Here is a 12,491-nt window from a genome sequence, read left to right as displayed (position 1 = left end):
ATATCCTTCTTCGGCACTAAAGCTCAAATGAGTCGATCTTCTTTCTATCCTGTTTTCGTAGTGTCCAGCTCTCACAACTGTAATTGATAACTGAGAAAATGAGAGCATAGACAGATTTGATTTCTGTTTTCAGTGTAATTTCTTTGCATTTGAACGGTCTTTAATACCCAATAAGTAACTGACCTAATCAAGAGTGTAACCAATGAGGTCTGCAAGGTCTCAGTTTATGTTCTGCATGATTGTTTTAGCTGAATGATTCACTAGGTATTAAAGCTAAATCACGATGCCCCAGAACCAACACTCTTTAGAGTACAGATACAGTATATCTTTGTACAAAAAAAAACGTACATGTTCCCCCAGCTTCCCGTATCTATTATATACTGCCAGATTCTCTGTTGTTGTGGGCAGTGTGTCCACTTGATTTTCTCCTGGTGCAGGTAATCCTTTGCACAAGTGCAACTACTAGGTCTAGAAAGATGAATGGAGGAGCTGTGCTGGGAAAGCTCAACTCTGCTGCATAAAAAACATAATGCATATGGTATTAAAATAATTTTCATTAAAAATATATTTACGATTTTTATTATTGAGATTACATTTTCAGTTCACTAAGGGCATTACTATGCAGTTGAATTTCTGCATACACATTATTTTGTAGAAATTACAAACATATATCAGCTTGTAGCATGGGGTTCTTGTGAACAAATGTTAGCAGAGCAGGTTGGTATATTTACATGGTTTAGTCCAGGGCTAATGCAAATTAATTTTTCCAAATGACTCTACTGTACAGGTCCCTGGGGGAAACTCAAACCCCAGGACCAAACAAAAATCTCCTGACCAATCTATCTGGAGCTCTTCACACCCTGAACCAGGAATTAAATATCCCAAACACCAAATGCTGTCACACAGAGGGCACTAATGTAGTGTTCCATGCCTTCACCCTAGAGGAACATGAGCACCATCAGCATACCAAATTCAGACTAGTCTACACCACCATACCAAACCCACTCTATAACTAACAGCTCCACTTTCCACATTTTACAGGTTCTTGCATCTGAAAAATCTTCTGAATAACAGGAATGTCCAGACCAGAAAGAAATCAACCATGATATTCTTTACTTATAGAAAGTCTGATATACTAAATGCAACATATTGGTATTATTCCTTAACAGTGTTGCAGTATATCCTTTGGTCACATTTTAACAACACAACTGTGCCATTACGAGTCAACAGGATGAGAACCTTAGCACCCACACTTGGCATTCACAGAAGAAATTCATGATATCTGGCATCAAAAATAAGTATCTCAATCTGCCCGGGATAAACTCATCGCTTCTTCTAAAGGGGCAATCGCTGGTCAACAGGTCGCTTACATGGTGGTACAGAGAGGTGTTATACTCACTGTGGAACCTAAGTGGTTAATCCTCCACATTGTGTAAAAAGGATGTTTGAGCTGATCCTCCCCTTCTTCTACTGTATCCTAAATATCTCCTGATAGAACAGAGGCTTTGGAACACTCTACACATGCTTTGTTGTGTATTGCTAGAGAGTTTTTTTTGGAGGGGACAGTGTATGCGATCAGCACAGAGCCAATCAGCACTGTCCAGACAGAGGTCAGGGGTTCTGCATCCTCCTACAGGAGAATGAAAACTCCTCCTACAAGCTATAACCAGTGCTCTGCTGGACACTGATAGAAGTCACAAGACTGCTATATACTGCTGATGAGAAAAGGTATTTAGCAGTTTATATTTACTAAAATAATTGCATATCCATGTTCTATGTACTGTGGGAGACCAGATATAGTGAATGCAGGGTCCTGGGTTTAGTAACACTTTAACTACCACAGGGAAAACCAGAATAATGAGCATACCAGGCTTCCTTTGCAACATGCTGAGGGAGCCTCCCCCAAAAAAGGACATATACCCTGTTACAAGCTGTATTATTAAAATCTCTACACACTGCTTCTGGATCTGGATCTGTACAGCTTCTGCGGCCATAGCCAGGAGTTATCACTCTCTCTTGTGATTGTTTTATGTTTTATGATTGTTTTATGTATTTTACATTATGGAAAATGAATAATGAGGAACTAAAACACACAAAGGTTTGCACATTAACAGGATCAAGAGAAGGCATGGCAAGGATATCTCACTATTGGGGTATTCAGGATGTATAAGGCTCACCTATGATTAAATTACAACTTTTGGAAGGAGTGACCCTTTAACAAGAAAGAAAGATATTTTAGGAGGAAAGATTTTTAGGAGCCCAATACAACCCTGGCAATGATTCACTGGTAGCGAGTATTCCATAAAAGGTGGCTTTCAATTCTACAAAGGAGTTTTAAGAGGGAAGTGGTTTTCAAGAGCATCAAAATGTTCAGATTCATATCCCATGCTATACAAGTTGTTTTCCCTCATGCAATTTCCCCTCTCAATAGGACCACTTAATAGGAAACATGTTGCATGCTAAATATCTTCAGATGAATTTGGAGGCTCTATGGGTTAAGGAGAAGTCTTTTGGGTGCAATCAAAATCATTGCCAGCTGACAGTTTTCTACTCTATAAATGGTAAATGAAGTAGTTACAGTAACTTAACTCTCATGCTGCAAAGCTAGTAGTATCAATAAACTTCAAGCCATTTAGATAAATGATCCATAATGCTCTTCATTTCAGTTTTAGAAGCAACAAGCATAGAATTGAAAGTTTCATGTGGTGAGGACAATGTTTCGTTTCCTGCTGAAACTCTTAATGTACTTTCATCCCATGTCTTCTTGTTGTGCAACACTGAAGGTAATTTAAAATGGCTACCTAATGTAGAAATACAATTGCAAACACATATGTTAAATTGACTAGAGAAAATGTCATGCTAGTCTTTCTTCCCTAGCTTTAGTAGAAAGGTCTAGACAGGATTGCACTAGGGGAGGTGACTTATTCATTAGTGATGAGCAAATCGGGTAATTTGCAGGCAGATTTGCCCAGACTGCTGAAAACCAAATGATTCCTAAATGACGATAGTTGGATTCCTGAACTCTCTAATTCTACTAATATTAGATCTGCATTCAAAAATAAAGGCAAAACAATAATTAAAAAACCAAGTGGTTTTCTGATTATAATTACAACGTATTGCTCATGGAGCAAACATTTCAGTGAATGTGAATATTTATAATGACTGTCAGTGCCGGTGAAGCAATAGCCCAACAAGTGTGGACATTGTTGACAAATTCGGAAAGAAGAGCTCTGCTTAGAGGTGGATCACTGATGAAAAAACAAAATTGCCCCATGCCCATAGTAACATTTCTGCACAATAAGAACAATCATGAAAAAATTCAGCTGTTGTCCAATAGTTGTATACTTTTTATGCTATATGTGCCCCCCCCCCCCAAATCCTATCTCCCATTGGTGTCCCCTTCACTTACAAGAATCTATCGACAACAATTCGTTTGAAAGTAAGGGCCCAGTGATGCATAGCATCCACTAAAAAATGAAACTACAGGACGTGCAGAATGTAGAATTCGCTAAGATGGATGAATTGTTCATACAAAGGCAGCCAATTGATGTCTTTGCCTCACAGGGACTTGTTCTTTACTGCAGCTAATAATTGAGGCCCGTTCACATCAGGGCAGTGTGTTTAACACATGTGTGTCATGTAGTGTGTTGTGTTAAGGCAACCCATTCATGTGAATAGGCTGCCAAAGCCCCCCAGTGAACCAAAGATTGAACTTGCTGCAAGTTTGTTGTTTACAGCACACAGTAGGGCATTACAGCACATTTGCAGTGTGCTGCAACATTGGTACTTCAGGAAGCTGCATTGGGGTGCCATTCACAATGTTTATGCAATGCAGTGTGTGAATAGAACTTAGTAGAAGTGAGGGCATTGGACAACCCCACTCCAAAGGAGGGGTAAGTATTTGGTACAGCCATTTCATAACATCTGAAAAAGGAAGCAGCAGCCTTAAACTTCACTTTAGGTGGTTTAACTTTCTACATAATTTCTTGTCTTATAGAGAACATCTTGAACGTTAATTGTGCCTAAACAGTACCCTGTTAGAGTTACCTTTTGTCTTGAATTTAAATTTGCTAAGAAATTTGATGAGGTTACTACTGTGCTGCTCACTGTTGCCCTGAGGGCTTGAAAGGAGAGAAAGCTGTACCTGAGAACCTGCATTACAAGAATCTCCCTGCTTATGCTTCATTTATAATGTGGGTATGTGCTTCCTGCACCTCTTCTGCAGCTTCTTGCTCATTCCTTTAAACAGAACATGGAATACATTATTTTCAGGAAGTCTACAGGCAATACTGGTGCCTGCCTTTTTTGGGTACAGCTTCCACAACACAAGTTATTTTTAAAGGCATAATCCACCTTTTGCAAATTCTATACACTGCACAAAAAATTAAAGGAACACTTTTTAATCAGAGTATAGCATAAAGTCAATTAAACTCCTGTCATATTAATCTGGTCAGTTAAGTAGCAGAGGGGGTTGTTAATCAGTTTCAGCTGCTTTGGAGTTAATGAAACTAACAACAGGTGCACTAGATGGGCAACAATGAGACGACCCCCAAAACAGGAACGGATTTACATGTGGAGGCCACTTACATTTTTTCCCCTACTCAACTTTTCTGACTGTTTTTCACTAGTTTTCCATTTGGCTAGGGTCAGTGTCACTACTGGTAGCATGAGGCGATACCTGGACCCTACAGAGGTTGCATAGGCAGTCCAGCTCCTCCAGGAAGGCACATCAATATGTGCCATTGCCAAAAGGCTTGCTGTGTCTCCCAGCACAGTCTCAAAAGCACGGAGGAGATTCTAGGAGATAGGCAGTTACTCTAGGAGCGTTGGACAGGGCCATAAAAGGTCCTTAATGCATCGGCAGGACCGGTATCTGCTCCTTTGTGCAAAGAGGAACAGGATGAGCACTGCCAGAGCCCTACAAAATGACCTCCAGCAGCTCACTGGTGTGAATGTCTCTGACCAAACAATCAGCAACAGACTTCATGAGTGTGGCCTGAGGGCCAGGTGTCCTCTACTGGGCCCTGTGCTCATGTGCTCACTGCCCAGCAACATAGAGCTCAATTGGCATTTGCTATTGAACACCGGAATTGGCAGGTCCGCCACTGGCGCCCTGTGCTGTTCACAGATGAGAGCAGGTTCATCCTGAGCACATGTGACAGATGTGAAAGGGTCTGGAGAAGCCGTGGAGAATGTTATGCTGCCTGTAACATTGTTCAGTATGACTGTTTTGGTGGTGGGTCAGTGATGGTCTGGGGAGGTATATCCATGGAGGGACGCATAGACCTCTACAGGCCTGAATGCCATTAGGTATCGGGATGAAATCCTTGGACCCATTGTCAGACCCTACACTGGTGCTGTGGGTCCTGGGTTCCTCCTGGTGCATGACAATGCCTGGTCTCATGTAGCAAAAGTATGCAGGCAGTTTCTGGAGGATGAAGGAATCGATACCATTGAATGGCCCCCATGCTCGCCTGACCTAAATTCAATAGAGCACCTCAGAGATATCATGTTTCAGTCCATCCGATGCTGCCAAGTTGCACCACAGACTGTCCAGGAGCTCAATGATGCCCTGGTCCAGATCTGGGAGGAAATACCCCAGGACATTATCCGTCATCTCATTAGGAGCATGCCCTGATGTTGTCAGGCATGCATACAAGCACATGGGAGCCAAAGAAACTACTGAGTAACATTTTGAGTTTCTGCAATGAAATTTCAGCAAAATGGACTAACCTGCTGCATCATTTTTTTACTTTGATTTTTGGGGTGTCTTTGAATTCAGTCCTCTGTAGGTTGATCATTTTCATTTCCATCAAATGATGGGGCATCCTTACATTCCGAATACATTACCCAGTCCATATCAGTATAGATATCCAGAATGATATTTTTTCCCATTGGGATCTGATGTGTTTTCAAAGTATTCCTTTAATTTTTTTGGGCAGTAAGCATACACTCACATTAATAAAATAAAAAATGTGCATTTATTAAATATATGCATTGGAGCCTGCAGAACATTGCAACCACAATCAGTGTGCATCATGGGTGAAAAGCACAGGCTTCTGCAGACCCTCCAATCCCAGGTCAATACAGAGGTTATGGGGTGGGGGAAGTAAACAATGGATTACAAATGCAGTAACATCACTGCACTTGTGCTCCATTGAGATCTACATGTTCCACTGCCATGGTGGCAGATTGTACTAATTAAAGGTCTGAAGGGATCTGTGAATGGATGACTTGAGGGTTTGGGCAGAGCCACGCACAGCCGTGCTGAAATTAAAGTAAAACAAGTGTTTGGTGGGAGAAGAACCCTATGATTCAAATAAGTGGAGGGGTGGTTTGACGGTGAAGGGCTGTGGAATGTGACCATGCTATGCCTTAAATATAGGTGAAACCTGTTCAGAAAGGTGGACTATGCTTTTTAAATTAAATTAGAATAGGAATTAAATAGGTTATTTTACATTGTTAAATAACTATGTGTGTACATTTACTTCAATTCAAATGTATCAAATTTTTACTACTTATTAATAGTCATTTAATAGAGAATCATTTGCATCTTAATAGAAGAGATAAAAAATTATAATTAAGGCTCATACTGTGTGTGTGATTTTATTTTCTTGGACGTGAAATTACCACATTTTAAAAGGATCAAAGTCTGGGACAGAGAATTGCAGCTTGCTTGTCCTTTGTCCTAATGTACTTTATTGATTACATTGGTGTTTAATAGCAGAGTCATAGTGGTGTGTAAAGTTCGTTTCCCCATCACTCCAGAAGAGGCTTCCAATAGACGTAAGATAGCAGTCTGGAGAAACAGAGATCTCAAAATTTTGTCTTAGGAAAGGTTAATTAAGATACATCTTTAATTTTGCAGCTTGTTAAATAAATCTTTCCATTCAGGTTCCATGGGTTCTTTTATTGTGCCTATTTCCCAAATGATATCCTTATGCTCCAAAAATAATCCACACACATCCACCACTCAATGGCCCTGTAATCTAATTTTCATGAAATCATTTATTATCGTGTCTTTGTGCTTCCTTGTAATGTCCTCCATGAGCTCCCAAACCTCTCTTTTTTTCCTCTTACTTCCATTTGTTTGAAACAAGCAGAGAATGTTAGTGGCAGGCATGTGCAATGCTCTATGCCCACTACAAATCCCATAGCCCATTATTCATAGTCCACTAGTCCACCTCGGGAGTGAGTAAGAGAAGGTGGCTATGTTCTGAACATATAGTGGGACCATGGAAAATTAACATAGCCACCCTCTAACAGGAAGTCAGATCAGATTTGGAGATTTGGAGATGGCTGAGAGCAATAAAAGGTGCTTTTCTGAGTGTAGCACTACCAAAGTCACTAAGGAGATTTGTGTCCCCCTATAGTCCTGCACAGCGAGGCATCACGCATCTTCACACAGGCTTGCATCCAGAGTCAGAAATCAGTCCTTGAGCTTTGGTTGTGCTGTTTTATTTAAGGGATTTAAACTAGGATAGGGTTAGGGATGTACAGGATGCCCAAGGGTGTTGAAAAACTGAGGACAACTTCCTGGAACTTCTCTCTGATGGACAGCTAGCCAGAGTCTCCTTAGTGTACTACCCCAGACCCTAGATGAACTTCTCCTCTTCACCCAGCAATCTGGAGGTATCCCTGAACAGAAGAAACGGTTCCTGTCACTTAAAGTGTTGAATAGTCACTGGTAAGTGGCTAATCTTGTTTTCCACCTTCCTTCGCCTATCCACCCAAGGGGTGCAGGTGTACTCACTCAGATCCTCTCTTGTACCGCTTGTGGGTTGGTGGCTGCTACCAGGCCTATCAGCTGGGCCGCTCTTTCCCTCTCTCCCAGGGGGCTGGTGAGTTCTGAGCTTTTCTCCATTCCAGCTTCAGGCTTGCAGATAGTCCCCATTCCACTGGGCATCCTCACAGCCTCTTTCCTTCAGCCTCACATCTTCCACCCAAACTCTCCCTCTGCTCTCCTGCAACTGAGCAGGCTCCAACACTTTTAAGGGTGTGCAGCCCCTTGCCAACCTCCTGTTGAGGATTAGCTAGGAAGCCTCTGGAGTGTGATCAGCCACTCTTCAGATCTACCCACTGCCTCTAAGGCCTTCCTCCAGAAACCCTAGAGCAGGGGGAAATTCCAGAGGGGCTGGCCTGTAGAGCCTCTCAGCCCTGACCACAATTTGACCCCTTTTTGACTATTACACCTGGGCTGCTGCTCAGCCACCGTCTAACCATTGGAGTCTAGCTCCCCCTAGCTAAACTAGGAGGGTGCTACATGAGTTAAAAATAAATATTTGCATAAAATATATTTTTTTAAACCAGAGTTTAGAGTAACTTTACTAATTCACCCAGAAGTTGATCATACATGATGGATTCTGAACATTCAGACCCTCAGAATATTGTTTCCAATTCGCACGCATGTTTATTGGACTGTGCATGACACAGGAACATTCCAAAGGATTTAACAAGTCGCTCTGCCTTATATTTGATAATGTATCATAGAGCAACGCCAAGCCAGCCCAATCAATGCTTTGTTGCTTGGGGGAAAATTACGTGTGACTCATTTCACTCAACACAGTTATGATTAAGTAGTATAATTTCACATATCAGTACCCAATTTCCCAATCACATACGATACAGAAGTTGCAAGAAAAGGCGTGTGCGCATTCACTTACGTGAACTGCAGTAATGTTACAGCAATGTTTTTTATTGCATGAGTATATGTTCAATGCAGTACACTGCCATTCATCCCACATACTACACACTAAAATGCACCTGTATTGTATCAACTGCAACGCACCTGTGTTATAGTGTGCCATACCACACAGATGTAAATACTTTGTGTTCTCTGGTGTGCTGTGTTGAAAAAAATGGTGAAGATGCAGTTTTTATGTGCGTTGAAATTCATTGGCAGCCCACGGAAAATAGATTGCCTTAACACAGCGTATGATAATGTGTACTGAAGTATATGTATTAAAGGATTGCAACAATGTGAATGGGGCCCTTGCTTCCTACCCTGCAGCACTTTGTCAGTAATGTGTGGTAGCTAGTAGTCAATGACAGGGACAGTAAAGGAAAATATTCACTAAATTGGATTCTACTAGCTAAATTATTTGGTTAATTCTTTTACACTTGCTTACTTTTTCTTTGTTGTCCCTTTTTTCTCTCTTTTTGTGTTTTTTTTCCCCTTTAGCCTTTTACAATAAAGTATTCTGAGCAAAGTATCAAATGTGAAGCCAGTCATTTTTTTTTAAATGGTAGTAAATTCTTGCACAAACGTTAAAAAGTGCCCCTTGCAGGTTTAAATCATAATGTACTAGAAGGCACTGCATACTAGCACATTATGACATAAATACCTCAGGGCTGCTGTTAGAAACCACAGGGCCCCATACATCCAACCTGACAGCCCCCCCCCCCAAAAAAAAAGCCCACAGTTTACTAGGTTTCAGTTATGAATGAACACAGTGAGGGATTGGTACTGATCATTCATTGTGTTCATTCTGGAAAGGAAGGGCTGGTAAATGTGGCATATTTACCGAACCCTTCCCCTACTCTCCATCCTGAAGGATTCTATTGTGTGCTTGCACTGCACGGGTGGGGGCATACAGGGGGGCCTGGGCAGCAGGGAGAAATGTATGGTGGGAAAGGAGAAGAAGCCAGCTTTCAGCTGCTGCAGAGAGAGTCATACAGGGTATTGGGTCCAGTAATTGCTCCCCACCATGCCGATTACTCTGCCGCCCAAATCTGATTCTCTCAGCTGCCTGGGCCCCCTTGGTCCAATGCAGGAGGACCCCCTTACCCCCTCATCCATGACCCTGCTTACCTGCAAACTGAGCCTCCAGTGCTGCTCTGTAATGATTCCCTTGGTGCTTCCATCGTCACATTTTTTTTCTGTACCTTCAGCCTTTTAAATGTCTGGGGTGCGCTGACATCTTTCCAGAGCATGCACACAGGAATCACATTTTCACGGCACACAAAGCAGGTCATAAATGTGGTCTGAGCTGTGTATGCGTGGCTCAGATCACACTTACCGCTGACAGGCAGGGGGGACATTTATGACAGAAGATACCTCTAGGTTCTCTTCTGTTACAAAAATCCTGCCTGACAGTAGTTTTTAATAGTTTGACTTTATTACCACTGTACTGGGGACTGTAGGGAGCATGAATGCTAGTGATTTCTAACAGCCCTATTTAATGTGTCCCCAGTTCCTGACTGTCTCTTGTAGCATTTATGCAGTCTCTAAACAGGCCTGTAGCATGTCTGCAGTCCTTGACCACATCCTGTAGCATGTCCTCAGTATCTGACTATGTACTGCTATATGTCTAGTCTCTGAGTATTTACAGTACCATTAAATACACTAAACATTATGTGTGGCCCTCTATGTGGGGCTCCACTGAGGACCCCTAATTAAGACAGGTTTACTGCCACGGGACCAGACCAATGTCAAAGTTTTTATCATATATAAACAGACTCCCTTTTTTTTTTTCTTTTTTTTTTAAATAAAAATATTGAGAAAAAAAAAATGCAATAAAGTTATGCAATACAAAGTTATCATTGTTATATCACTAGTGAGAATTGTACAATATCTGGTCTTCCTAAAGCAGCATAGCCTTTATCGAGTTACAATGACACAGCATAGCCCTGACCTAATTACTCTTCTATGGCATAGCCCTTTAACAGATCCCTTACATTTCAGACCTGCTAGGGACCTATTCATTAAAACTGGCAAAAAGAAAATGAGCTCAAAATTAGGCATTATAGGCACTATAGGCACAACTCTATTTTTAGTAGCAGAATCAGCTGTTTTCTCCCTTGATTTTATATGCAAAAAAGTAATCTTATGAAAAGAATTATGATATAATTATTTGATGAAACTTCAGTATATTATACAACAATATTTATTGAACATATTAGTACTTTTTCATTAAAGCTTATAACCTGGCCATCACAACTCTGGAAAACGCATGCAAGCCTTTTTAATTAATTACGAGTATTTGCCCCAGGACAACCAGTGTAGGGGGCCCACAAAAAAGAATTACAGGCAACAGAAACTGACTTCAAGAGGTTGTAAATGACCTCATACCTCAACCTTTTGGGTCTCTACAAGTGAACTTACTGTAAGCATGATATGCTATGAAGTCAATGTAGTTGGCCAAACAAAAATGAACATAAAACATAATACAATAAACCTCTAAAACCTAATTACACACATAAAAGGTATCACTTACGAAGCTATTATCAACCTTTATTTGAGGAGTCCAAAATTGTGGTCTATGACAAGAGCCCATTCCTACCTTCAAGCAGCTCTACCTACAGATGATAACAAAAGATCTACAATGTTTCGACCACACAACAACCATACATGACCACACTATTATCCACATAACATAGTTTGAGATCACAACATTAGTTTCACCTTGTCATTGAAATGTATTTACAATGAGCAAGTGATTGTCAAATCTCAACTATCCAGTCCCTCTATTCTTTTCTCCTTACAAGAAATGTAAAGTTACTAGATACTGTCTTCTGTATATGTCCAACCTAATGTAAAGTGTGATATTTAGACACATGACAAAAAATTGTATAATATTTTCAACCATAAACATCAGGGGTAATCTAGACCTTACTACAGCCTGGGCACATTTTCTTAACGAGGTTTGTAATTTTAGAAAATAATTAATCAATTCATTTTATCAGGACAGTAAAAACTTTTACTGTACAGCAGAAAAGCACTGTAACAAAAAACAGCAATCACTACATTCTCTTAGAAAAAGTGTAAAAGAGCAAATTACAAAATTACAAAATATTCAATAAATATGCTTGATTAACTTTAGTGAAATGAAAGTTAAAAGCCATCAAAAATTGTAACACAGCATGAATAAAGTTACTCACCTCCACTTCCAGCAATCAGGCGTATTGGTCTTCTTCGCCCCCTGGTTAGAGAGATTTTTATTTCGCCTTAGATCAATACCACTTCTTCCTTTTCACCATGATGGTCCCCTGGTTTCAAGCCTTATGTAGCACAGTGATGGCAAGCTCTCAATTTCAGAAGAAAAAATACTAAACCTCCTTTCACAAGAGTTTGCTAGAACGCCATATTGAAACTATAACGTGATCCTGTTTTTCAGGCTCAACCACTCCTTGTTCAGGTGTACTGTGACTTTTTTTTTTGCTGTTTATTAATCTCTCTCTCCTCCTCCTTCACTCCTGTCCAGTGTGTATTCTGTAAATCAGTAGTTGCAGACAGACGGCTGATTCTACTCCCACCTCCCTCTGGGTAATTGCCATGAACCACAGACCCACCCCATGCCTCTTACAGTATCACTGCTCAACTGTCATGGTTTGTTCAACTTTCTGCAGTTTACTTACTCCGTAGTCCATCGGTTATGCTTTTAAAACACTAAAATCCTCAGTTACTATAAAAGGCGGTACTATAAAAAGATTCTTAGATCCCTTAAAACTAATATGAATGGCATATTTCTAAACAAGACTCCAGATGAGTA

At 40.7% G+C, this 12,491-nt stretch overlaps 1 protein-coding gene across 1 annotated transcript in view; it reads right to left on the bottom strand.

Annotated features, from left to right (window-relative positions):
• Positions 1-12,218, bottom strand: part of NCMAP (non-compact myelin associated protein) — an 81,371-nt gene extending 69,153 nt beyond the window's left edge. Inside the window, exon 1 of the mRNA XM_089665127.1 lies at positions 11,881-12,218. The gene's annotated coding sequence lies outside the window, so the exon portion shown is untranslated. The remainder of the gene's footprint in view (positions 1-11,880) is intronic.
• Positions 12,219-12,491: the final 273 nt, after the last annotated feature.

This window comes from Staurois parvus, unplaced genomic scaffold, assembly GCF_062004578.1.
Source record: "Staurois parvus isolate SC_StPar_1 unplaced genomic scaffold, SC_StPar_1.0 ptg002140l, whole genome shotgun sequence".
Classification (NCBI taxonomy): domain Eukaryota; kingdom Metazoa; phylum Chordata; class Amphibia; order Anura; family Ranidae; genus Staurois; species Staurois parvus.
The sequence above is the reverse complement of the archived record's forward strand: the minus strand, read 5'-3'. Positions and strand labels throughout refer to the sequence as shown.